Source organism: Setaria viridis, chromosome 1 (genome assembly GCF_005286985.2).
Source record: "Setaria viridis chromosome 1, Setaria_viridis_v4.0, whole genome shotgun sequence".
NCBI lineage: Eukaryota > Viridiplantae > Streptophyta > Magnoliopsida > Poales > Poaceae > Setaria > Setaria viridis.
The window spans coordinates 20,176,628-20,189,683 of record NC_048263.2 but is presented as its reverse complement, the minus strand read 5'-3'; positions in this window follow the sequence as shown (position 1 = coordinate 20,189,683).

Sequence of the window (13,056 nt, the reverse complement as noted above, 5' to 3'; positions counted from 1 at the left end):
CTGTGCCAGGGATCAACTCTATGGAAAACTCCACTTCTCTGTCAGGTGGCATACCCAGCAAGTCTTCTGGAAACACGTCAGGGTACTCACAGATAACAGGGAGGCCTTCTAGACGGGCTCCCGATAGCGGGTAGGCACAAGGAAGTGCAGACTCAGGATGGGTCAAGGATATGGTAGAACTGCCATGGAAGGGTGAGCTGAGGTAGAGGGATCGGGGCTACTGTATCTAGAACCACGTGATGTCGGGCCATCCAATCCATACCAAGGATGACATCTATGCCTTCTAGGTCAAGGATGATAAGGTTTTCCTTGAAGAGGGTGGGGCCTAGCTGGAGGGGTACAAGAGTAACAATCTGATCCGACGTTATCCTTCCTCCAGGAGTGGCGATCACATAAGGTTCCTTAGTGTGACCGACATTCAGCCCACATCTTTCCCTAGCCTTACTCCCGATAAAGCTATGAGAGGCTCCCGAATCAAACAACACAACAACAGCTTGATTTAAAACAAGGAAAGTACCCGTCATTACTGGCGCACCTTCGGGGAGCTCGGTCAAGCTGGTGTAGTTGAGTTGGCCTTGTTGAACTTGCACCTTGGGCCTTCTTCCTCTGGCTGCCATGGGGTTCGGACCTTGCTGTTGATTCTTGTTCCTGGGGCAGTCCTTTGCAAAATGTCCTTCATTGCCGCAGGTAAAACAACGGCTACTAGCTGCCGGGCGGGGTGGCGTTGGTAGGGTCGGCCGGGGCACCTGCGGTTGGAAGCCTGGAAAACGAGGCGCTGTTACTGGCGGGGGTCGAGCGATCCACCTTCCCGACTGCTGGGGTCGGCCAAGGGCTTGTGGAGGAACCATCCGGAACCTTCGAGTCGGCGGACTCGGAAATGCCACCGAGGCTTTCCTCTTCTGGTCGGCCTTGAGAGCTTGCATGCAATCCTCTTGAGAGATGGCCAGATTGACCAACTCATTGTAGGTGTCCACCTTGATGGGGTTCAACCTTTCCCTGAGCTCCAAGCTCAGTCCTCAGCGGAATCTGTCCCGCTTCTTCTCGTCTGTGTCCGCATGATAGCCAGCATAACGGCACAGGTCATTGAAAGCTTGAGCGTAATGCAGCACATCTCGGGTTCCTTGGGTAAGGGCTAGAAACTCGTTGAGCTTGCGCTCCAAGAGACCTTCTGGAATGTGATGCACCTTGAACGCCGTCTTGAACTCATTCCAACTAACCACATGGCCAGCCGGCAGCATGGCATGGTAGTGATCCCACCAAAGCCGTGCGGAGCCACGCAGCTGCTGAGCTGCAAACCGAGCCTTGTTGTTGTCGGGGCACGGGGCGGTGAGAAGCTCAAACTTGGATTCGATCGTACGAACCCAGGCGTCAGCATTGAGCGGTTCTTGTGTCTTTTGGAACAGAGGGGGCTGTGTCCCCAGAAAGTCCTCATACCGAGCGATATGCGGCTGCTGCTGAGCTCTTCCACCATGTGGCTGTTGCTGTTGCCCTTGTACCAGATGCCTTAGCAGCTCAGTTTGAGTTGCTAGGATTGCCTCCAGTGGAGATGAGGGCGGGGGTGGGGGAAGATCCTGTCGCTGATCGCTACTGCCGGGCACAGAACCAGACCTGGTGCGATGCGCCATCTGCAAGAGTTAACGCTCCATTAAATTCATAATCTTAGGAGTACTCCAGCAAATGGAACGTATAAATTAAATCCTTTAATGCGACTCTTGCCAATGGTGCAACACACGTCTTCATAGGAAAAACACACTTTTCTCATTCTCAGAGTAGATAACACTTATCTTGACCTGGTACTCAACTTGAGGCAAAACATGTCATATACAGACTCTTAGGGTCCAACTCAAGCCAAGGGGTCGGGCAACAGTCCATACTTAAAAAGGGTCGGACGAGGCGGAAACTGCCTCAAAGGGTCGGCGCACTCGGTCTCACAAGCTGGGGTCGGCCAACTGAACAGGCTCTCAGAACACAGCATATGGTCATGGCGCAACTTACTTAGCCTAGCATCCACACCATGCAAAGATGAAAAAGCTAGGCACCAGAATTAACTTTATATACAACGGTGTTCCAAACACAGGGAGTACTCAACTCTAGGCTAACCTATTACAATCTTTCCAAAATTTAGGCTGCCGAGGAGTACAACAAAAGAATGATCCCCTGAGAACCCGCAATCTACCAATGGACGCTATGAGTAGGAGAAGGGGCGCCATCTTCCTCGATATCCATGTTGGACGCTCCTTCGTCTTCCTCAGGGTCCTCTTGAGCTTCGAGCTGCATGTTGAGGGCATGCATATCATCGAGCTCAGCTTGATGCTCCTCCAAATGGGCATTGGCAACTGCCAACTCCATTTCCATCTCCATCTTCTCCTCCGATAGCTCTATCATGCCGTCCACGAGGTCGGCGACTTCCCCTTCAAGCTCGGAGATCCGGTCTTGCATGTCGTGGATCTGGATACCCCGTTGAATAAGCTGGTAGGTTTGGCCTACCATATCTCTTCTTGCTGACTGGAGGTACCCGTGAGCATCCGCTGCGGTCCGGGCGAAGAGGGTCATGGCTCTCCCCTGAAGCTCTATCAGCCGGTAAAGAGCTGCCATGCACCTGATATTGGTGGACATGGTGACCATGGCGCATGTGGTGGCCAGCACCTTAATGTTCCCGACGCGGTCGAGCCATGCCGGGTCCAGCCGGTTCCTGACGGGGAAAAGGCCGATCGGATCGAGCGTGATCTCCATGGGATGCAGCTGGCAGAACTGGGTGAGAAGCTGGAGGGCGGCAGACTCCCATGTATCCTCAGGAGCAAGGCCATAGGCTATTATGCCGAAAGAGGGCTAGTCGGGCCGCACAGTGGGAGGAGGTACCACCGCCTGCACTTGGCACATCTGGATACCCTGCTCCAGATATAACCGTCCGGCGTACAAGGGTGGGGACTGGTACCCAAACCACTTCAACGTGTCCCATAGAATCGCGGGGAAACCCTCGAAATGCAGACATGTCGACTGGAAAGTACCGTCCGCTCCAAAAAGAACATGCCCGGGAACAGCCATCTGGAACCAAGAAACCGAAACCACGTGAGATAGACTCCAAGGGTCAGGGGTCCGATAGAGAAGCATTCGGTTTTGACCGAGAGCAACTAAAAGAAACTAGGAATCCTTATCTCCGAAAAGAACTCTTCCGAACAAGGTTGCTGTTGAGAAGGAAACCTTACAGCTTTTTAGGTATGACGCATGCACGGCCTACCTTATACTTAACCAAAAACAACTGCCCGAACTCGGGTCTGACGCGGTCAGTGCCGGTGACAAGGCAACAATTACGTCTCTCCCTATAGTAACTAGTCGGTTCTAACAACGTCTCCTAAACGAACGCGGTTAGCGTACCTGCAGAAAAACACCAACACACGAACCTTCCGTGCCAGCACCCATGAAAGCGTTCCCAAACATTACCGCTCACTATAGGAACGGCACCCATGCGTTTAAGGCTGCATGGACAGCACTCAACCGTGGAAATAGGTTCCCTTTGAATGGAACCATATAACCCTTCGCATACTCGTGATGCGGAATCGTCACACGTATGACAAACGTGGCGAACCAACCGTGCTGATAGGTTCGTTGGAATCAAACCGTACCAACCTTTGTATGGAGTACATACGGAACCTGCGCACGTGTGATAGACGTGGGCGAAAACAACCATGAGGATAGGGTCCTTTGAATAGAACTCCCTATTAACCTTTGCATGCTCGCGATGCGGAACTCAGCACACGTATGATAGACGTGGCCAAGTGCTGGAAGGGTTAGCAAAATAACCAAGTAATTATTAGTCACCTAAAACAACCCCAAAATCCCCTAGGGCCTCTCGTACTAAAGCCATCCTTAACGACCGTACGAGATTTTTCAAAAGTTTCTTGCAACTTTTATCTTTTCAAAGAAGTGTTTAGGGCTTGTTGTGTTCTCTGTACTTGCTAAACCTGCTCTGATACCAGCTGTGGCGGATCCACTTCGGATTAGCTTGATTAGACAGGGTTAAGCCGCCTAACATGCGACACCCATGCTTAAGCCAAGTTAACACGAAGTACCGTCGGATTTCATCCGATTAACCACCTGAACAGGATCGAGTTTAGCAAACCCACACGAAGGTGAGTGGTTCCAGAGAATACAACGAGTCCACTGAGTTAAACGGTTTAACCCTTTAGTTCGGCCACAAAAACCAACATCAGAGTTTTTACAAGGTTCAAGGAAAACAACAAAAGGTAAAACTACTCGCGGAAGCAATCGTCGGGGTCGGACGTCCCTGGTGAGGCCAACCCGGACATCACTGGTTCCTCTCCTCGCCGTCCGAGGAAGAATCCCACTCGACCGTCCAGCCCGGCGGGAGCTGGGGTGGCCAAGCGCCAGCGAAAGAGGGGTCGGGAGCAGCAACTTCACCTGAAAAACAGGAGCCACAACAAGGCTGAGCTACTAAGCTCAACAAGACTTAACCGATAGGAGTAAACTACTACTCCTTCTAGACATGCAGGGCTTTTTGGCTGAGGGGTTTGTTTGACAAAAGCACTAGTAACCCTATTTTCAAGTTTTAGCTCCGGTTCTAGGTTCATTTACCAGTCTAGGTTTTGCAACCTATTCTAAGCACTCATAGAACCAAACAAGATGTATAGATATATCAACAAACATGTCATCATCTGATTCCTCATTTACTCAGGGTGACATAGCGATCAAGCAATCTCAAACTGTGAGAGGCAGACAAATCGATTCGAGTTCTTCAACCATGCATGGTGAACCTAGCCTCACGACATCCGCGCACCCGGAGGTCGCTTCCTGTGTCGGCCTTCCCCATCAATCCCCTAACCCGTGTCGGGCCCATTTCCTTTGGTGTAAGGTTCCACAGACCCGGCCTCTGCCGTCCTGTGACCATGCTTACAACCACGTGCGACAACCAGCAGGGGAAACTCCGTTCCAAGAACAATGGGGCGACCGCTCACGTCTAGGTTCAATCCGGTACTAGGCTTCCTCATCCCATACTAAGTATGAGGCTAGTACTTTCAAACACTTGATCACGAACACCACCACTGTCGGGCCTTAGCAAGATTTTCATAGACAGACGGGGCGACCATCCGTCCACCAAAGAGTTACCAAAACCCGGCCCCGTCCATCGTCCTTATAGTTGTAACAGGAAGGTAGACATCCAACTCCTACAACTCGCGAGTGACAGGAGATCACTCGACTTTTACCGTCTCCTAGTTAAGCAAGGCAACTACTCGGTCCAACAGCCAGTGCTCAGATCATGGGGATAACTAAGACATGCATCTAGGGTTTCACACAACTCCTATACATAAATGCACAATCATGTTACAGAAGGCATGCGCAAGTCTGGTAAAATACACAGGGTTTTCATGCAACCAGGGCTTGCCTTCAAGCAAAGAGGAAGGAAACTGCTCGACTTCGGGGGCGACTTCAGCTTCAGCGGGCAGGAGCTCAGCTACAGCTTCTTCTTCTGGCGCCGGGTGTAGCTCGTAGAAGCCGTCGGCGAGGTGCAGCTCTACACGAATGCAATGCAAGGGTTAGTATAGACGGTTATTTCAACAGCAACACTGGCTCGCCTGAGCCCAGAAACTCGCGACAAGGAGCAGGAGGGTAGGGAGGTTTAAGAGGGCTGGTGAAGATCGAAAGGCAAGGGTCGGAAAGGGACTTATGATCTGATCCTTGAACTAGAGGATGTGATATACTAGGGGTCCTCGTACGCAAGCACGGCAGGGTTCCTAAATTTTACACATACACCCTCGGGTTGAAGAAAAAGATCACAGCCGAGCCCTCGGGCGAGGCGGATAAGGGGCGGCGGAACAGATAGGGTCGGGCGAGACGGAGCCGGGATCGGGCGGATAGGAGAGGTCGGGCGAAGGGGACTGGGGTCGGCAACTTACCTTCTTCCTGAAAGGAAAGCTTGGGGTCGGGAAGAAGCAGACTTGGGCGGAGGGACTTAAAGCTTGGAACAACGGCTAAGACCGGAAAAGCTACGGCGGCGGCGGTGCTTCTTGCTGATCACAAGAGAGCTTTTACGCAGCACGGAGGAGCAAGCTGCTGGGTGACTTGGAGAAAACTGGGAGAGAATCTGAGAGCAGAGTCCCTCAAGAACTTGGTGTGTGGCGCTAGGAGCTTGAGTAGGGAGCGAGAGAATGGCTGAAGGCAACAATGGCGGAGGGAACTCCGGCGGCTGGTGCATTCCTTTTATAGCTGCTGGAACAGAGGAAAGGATGCGGCGCGAGAGAGAGAGAAGGGAAGCGGCGTGAAGACCGGGGAGAAGCAATGGAGTGCTCTGCCGGGGCGGCGATTGAGCGAAGAGGGCGGTGGTGCAGGACTCCGGGGGTGACACCAGCGGTCATTGGGTTCTGCCGTCAGGGCGGCGTAGGAGCGGGTAGACCGGTGGTTGAGATTTGGCGGAGGCGGGCGTCGCCGTGCGGAAGATTTGATAGAAGCGACCGGTTTAACAGCGCTAGAATCGAGGGCGCACAGGTGAGAAGACAGGCAGCCGCGGGCGCGCGGGCGAGCGCGGAGCAACAGATTGTCGAGCGGCTTCTGACAGGGTGGGGAAAGGAGCTTTCGCTGCCGCGGTCGGGGGTTGGCGATGGAGGAATCGTCGTGTAGCGGAGACCAGGCGGCGCGACTGTGGTCGAAGTGACGGAAAAGACGGGCGACATCGGGCTCTGGGGCCGGGATCTGGCGGCGTGATGATGGGCGCGGGAGGCGAGGTTCTGCAGAAAGGTTGCAGAGGGGCTTCCGCTGCCATTGGGGAAGGGGGCGCGAGAATCCACTCGGTCGCTCGCCAGAGACAAAGCTGAGCGGCGGTGTCGGAGAAGACGAGCCACGCGGCAGGGAGACTTTGAAGCGGGCATGCAACTCGAGTGCGCCTGTCGCGGAGGATCTGGGAAAAAGATCTCGCGGGTCCACCGAGCGGATAGAACGGATGTTTGAGGAAGATTTAGAAGGATCCGATGGCGGGCTGAGCTTGCCGGGGTCGGAAGAGGAGCGAAACGGGGAGGGGTCGGGTCTCCGGGGTCGGAACCGGGCGGAAGGTTGAGCACTCGGCGCGGTAAAACAAGACAGATGACTATGATCAAGGGCTCCGATTAAGATTAACTCGGGAGATTAGGGGTCGGTCGTCACAGCTGGAGATTTCCACATGACGTCGGTAGGTAGGACAGCCTCGGATCCGTCGACCAGGAAGTAGGGTGATGGCCCTGTAGGCTTGTACGGCTGGTTACGGAGCCCCTAGAGGACATTGGGTAGTTCTTTGAGCCACTTGCCTCCTTTCGTATTTCAGATATCGTGCAGCCTTTTCTTGAGAGCATCAAGCACAATCCCATTGGTGTGCTCAACCTGGCCATTGGCCCGCGGATGAGCGATGGAGATGTACCGGGCATCGATCCCACTGTTCTCGCAGTATTCTCAGAACCCATGGTTGTTGAAGTTTGAACCCAAGTCTATTATTATGCGATAAGGAAAGCCGTAGAGATGAACAAGTTAGTCGAGGAAGTTGAGTACTCTGTCTGCTTTAGGGCAGGTAACTGGCCTGACCTTGATCTACTTGGTAAACTTGTCAATGGCCACTAGAACTTTGTTGAATCCTCCAAATGCGTTGGGCAGTGGGCCAATCATGTCCAGCACCCAGCATGCGAAGGGCCAAGAGGGTGGTATGGTGATCAGTTTGTAGGTAGGGACATGTTGCTGCATCGTAAAGCTTGCTCTGCTTCTGTCTTGTCTGACGGTAACTTGTGCTCTTTAATATAGTCGATGAAGGGGACTCTCCAGTCTACGTCGATCATCATGACCTCCCAATCTAGTGTGGTAGGACTTCGATCAGTGGTTGTTGATGGTGCTAGCTCCATTATGGACGTCTTGTGTAGTTGAAGGATGAAAACCCCTGCTGGAACTTGAGCACGAGTAGATTCAAGCTCGGATAGGACATTCGCGGCAACGTTGTTGCCGCGAACTACATGGTGGAACTCTAAACCAGAGAATTTGTTCTCTAGCTTGCGTACTTCTAGGCAATACGCATCCATGTTTTCCTTGTGGCGATTCTGTTGGAGGTATGCCCTAGAGGCAATCATAGAGATGATGATATTCCATTTGTATCCATGATTTGTATATTGTGTTCATTGAATATCCATTAAAGGCTACTTGAATTGATTTGCAATTATGTGAATTGTATGTGAAACTCTTTACTTGTATGGTTATTCTAAAGTTGTCCCTAGTCGGAGTTCATGTGAGGACACACATGAATATTAGACTAGCACATGTATTAGTTGATGACTATGTTTCACAAGTCATGGACATGGAGATGTTGAACTAATAATGTGGACACATGTGGAGACATGTGTTAGGACTGACCCAACACGAGAAGTAGTTCTCTCTTTAAACAACATATACGCTTTGTCCTTAGACCTGAGATTGTCGCATGTATTCTAGATGTGGATCGACCTACTTAGGGGCTATCAAACGCTACGCCGTAACAGGGTAGTTATAAAGGTAGCTTTCGGGTTTGTCAAGAAGCATGCTATGAGACATGGTCAATCAAGAAGGGATTTGCCCCTCTCTGATTGAGAGTGATATCTCTGGGCCCCTCGAGTGATCGGATCCGAAAATGCATGGCCATGCTACGTACGGTTAAGAGTTAACCTACAAAGGGATTCCGAATCACAGGATCGAGAAAGAGCGGTCGGCTTGAAGCTAGACCAAATATCGTGAGGCAAAGGGAATAGCATGTATATTATGTTGTGATGGTTCGTCTGATATGATCTTCGTGTGCGTATAGGAGTTGGCACGTCTTGCTAGAGGCCGCTACCGACTATTGGGCCGAGTAGGAGTACTCGGGCCATGTCTATACGTATCCGAACCCAAAGGGTCGCACACTTAAGGGGCTGGAAGCCCAATTCGGATTTGATCCGAGTTGGATTAGGTTTAGGAGTACTAATGGGCCTCGGATCCAGAGGCCCATCAGGAACCCCTATAAATAGAGGGGTGGGGGCGCCCTAGGGTTTCACACCTTTTGGCTGAACAGACTTGCCGCGCCTCCCACGCCCTCGCCTGTTGCAACTCGCGGATCTAGCAGTCCGGCTTGCGACGCTTCCTCCCTGCACGTGTGGATACCTTGGAGGTGTTGCGCCTGCAGCACTTGGACGAGCCATCGACGAGCCACCGACGAGCCACGACGAGCCGACGACGAGCCACGGCACCGGAGGCGATCTTGCTGTGCACGTGGACGAGCTGCTGAGGAGCTGCTGGACGTGATCGACTACGTACGACTACGTTGATCCACTACGTACGACTACGTGTTCGTCTTCACTGCACCGACGCATATCTACATCTTCCGCACCAGTAGTGCGTCGAGTGGTAATCTCGTGATCCTTATACGGCAGTTCTTCCTGGTTATACGCGGTAGAAATTTTGATTTGTGCTAGCGTAGCCTACCTTGTATCCCAACAGTGGTATCAGAGCCGTAGCTGCTTAGTTTTGGATTCGGGATGTGTGCATATGGAGATATGCGAGTTATCTGTTTGATCTATGTCCTGATTTCGTGCCCTTGCTGCAATGGTAGTGTAACGACATACTCCTACCGGTCAGTTTCCGCCATCGGAGTTAAGTGATACACGTAAATCCAGTTGCAGTGAGGGAAGATCAATATGATTGGTCGAATCGAGATCCAGGGTCATACGCCAGGCGCATTAGATGTGCAATGGTAGATGGGATCTACTGCCGGGGTCGGGATTTTGCCGTATGTGCATGCTTCGGTAAATCAGCCGTAACTTTTCGGTACGATCTCGGATCGGGGCGATTTCTATACGAAAATTGATCTACAGAAAAAGTTACACGTGAATTTCAACCGCTTTGCCGTTTTCGGCGAAATTAGATTTGTCAAATTCGGCTTGGAAGATGGAGTTTCGGGCCTCCAAAGTTTGGAACGTTAGGACGCCTAACTCTCTTTTGCAGGATGTATGCATGTATCTTGTGATCAGTATGGCCCCCTTGTGTATGTGATGCATGTGTGTAACTAATTCGTGACCTGCGTGTCGCGCGTACGGCAACACGGCAGGAGCCATATGTGTTGTCACTTTATTGTATTTAATGGTCTGCGTACCAATCTGTGATGATCCAAGCAACTATGTAATCTTCATTACTGGATTCTTTACTAGCTATTAGGCGTAATAGCATGCTCTAGTTCTTGGAGGACTCATCACCAGGAGGATGGCGCACATGGAACATGGAGATGGAGATCACCATGGTGAACAGGTTCTATGGAGATGGAGATCACCATAAGAAAAACGGGCCATACTGTGTCACAACTGTGTGAATGCTATTCTGTTTATGTTTTACTTTCTGCATGTTGTGATGTTAGAAGTAGAACGATCCCTCACAAAGTTTAAGTTAGTATGCCCTCCCAACTAAAACTTGCACCGTCCCATGTCTTGTACAATTAGTGGTGGGTCTATGAAATTAGGGTACCACTAGTTTTCCTTGACTAGACGGGTTTGTGTCGGACACTTACACGCATAAGGGTTGGTTTGCTTAACGAGGTCATCTTAACGGTTAAGGACCCTGGGGCATAAAGGTTGGGCGCTGAGACATAGAGATGTCACCCAACAACAGGAGTCATATGTGATATGATTAGCAAAAGTTGCTTACCGATCTACCTCGTTTGCTAGCGGTGATGCTAAAGCTCACTAGTAGACTTGTTAGTTGTGGATCCTGAATCACTAAGTTTCAATAGAGGGATATTGATTTTAGTGGGAGTAGATTCTGTTAAAATAATTTAATGTAATTTGCTCTATCATGGATACGTTTGTCTTAGTGTATTTTGCATTACTTTTGTTGTAGATTAAATGGCACCTAGCAACACCACCACATCGTTTGCTTTGCGTTCGGTCCTTGAGAAGGACAAGTTGAATGGAACAAACTACTCGGATTGGATCCGCAACCTGAGAATTGTTCTCAGGGCTGAGAAAAAGGAAGATGTTCTAGACAACCCACTACCAGAAGAACCTGCTGAGGATGCACCCGCTGCTGCTAAGAATGCTTACAAGAAAGCATGTGATGCTAACCTTGAAGTAAGCTGCCTTATGCTTGCTTGCATGGAACCCGAGCTGCAGATGCAGTTCGAAACAAACCATGAGGCGCACGATATGATCGTGGCGCTTAGAGACATGTTCCAAACACAGGCCAGGACTGAAAGGTTCAATGTGTCTAAGGCCTTTGTTGAGAGCAAGCTAGCAGAAGGCGCAGCAGTAGGACCACACGTAATCAAGATGGTTGGTTACACTCAACGGTTGGAGAAGCTAGGCTTCCCACTGGGCCAAGAGTTGGCCACTGATTTCATTCTTTCGTCTCTTCCTCCTAGCTATGGGAACTTCATCTCGAACTACCATATGCATGGGACGGAGAAGGGTCTGAATGAGCTGTGTGGCATGCTTAAAACAGCAGAGGCTGACATAAATAAAAAGCGCTAGTACCAGCCATGTGATGGCGATACAGAACAAGCCCAGCTTTAAGAAGAAGGGCAATTCTTGGAAGAAGAAGGGCAAGGCTGGAACGTCCAAGCCAAACCCACCGCCCAAGACTAAAGCTGGACCTGGACCTGCTCCAGATAAAGAGTGCTTTTACTGTCATGAACTTGGTCACTGGAAGAGAAACTGCAAGCAGTACCTAGCTTCGTTGAAGAACGGCGGAAGTAAGAGTACTTCTACCTCAGGTACGCTTGTTGTTTATGTTATAGACAACATATTTCTCGCTGATACAGTTATTAATTCTTGGGTATTTGATACCGGATCGGTTGCTCATATTTGCAATTCGATGCAGGGAATGATAAGAAGTAGAAGCGTGGAAAGAGGAGAAGTTGATTTCCGCGTGGGCAATAATGCAAGAGTTGCTGCTTTGACCGTCGGGACGATGCAACTCCACCTCCCGTCAGGATTTATTATGGAGTTGAATAATTGTTATTTTGTTCCTAGTTTAAGTCGAAACATTTAATCTCCTTCATGTTTGATGAAGGATGGTTATTCATTTGCGAGTGAAAACAATGGTTGTGTGATCTCTAAGAATAATATGTTTATGGCTTTTGCACCCATTGTGAATGGATTGTTTGTTTTAAATCTTGATGGTTCACCTGTCTGTAATGTAAGTGCTAAAAGGCCTCGGCCTAATGATTTGAGTCCTACCTACTTGTGGCATTGTCGATTGGGTCATATAAGTGATAAGCGCATGAAGAAGCTCCATTCTGATGGACTTCTAACTTCGTTTGATTTTGAATCATACGAGACATGTGAGGCTTGCTTGCTAGGCAAGATGACTAAGACGCCTTTGACAGGATTTCCTGAGAGGGCAGTAGACTTGTTGGAACTCGTACATAGTGATGTATGCGGACCAATGAGCACGACGGCTAGAGGAGGATTCCAATACTTCATAACTTTCACTGATGATTTTAGTAGATATGGCTATGTCTACTTGATGAGGCACAAGTCTGAAACCTTTGAAAAGTTCAAGGAATTTCAGAATGAAGTTGAAAATCAGCGTGGCAAGAAAATTAAGGCCTTACGATCTGATCGTGGAGGTGAGTATTTGAGCCACGAGTTTAGCAATCATCTAAAGAGTTGCGGAATTGTTCCACAACTTACGCCGCCTGGAACACCTCAGAGAAACGGTGTGTCCGAGCGACGTAATCGAACTTTGTTAGACATGGTTCGATCAATGATGAGTCAGTCGGACCTACCGTTGTCATTTTGGGGATACGCTCTAGAAACAGCAGCTTTCACACTAAATAGGGTACCATCTAAATCCGTAGTTAAGACACCATATGAGATATGGACTGGAAAGGTTCCTAGTCTGTCTTTTCTAAAGATTTGGGGATGTGAAGTGTTTGTCAAGCGACTTCAGTCGGACAAGATCACACCCAAGTCGGATAAGTGCATTTTCGTGGGATATCCAAAGGAAACTTTGGGGTATTATTTCTACAACCGATCAGAAGGCAAAGTGTTTGTCGCTCGGAACGGGGTTTTCCTAGAGAAAGAGTTTCTCAAA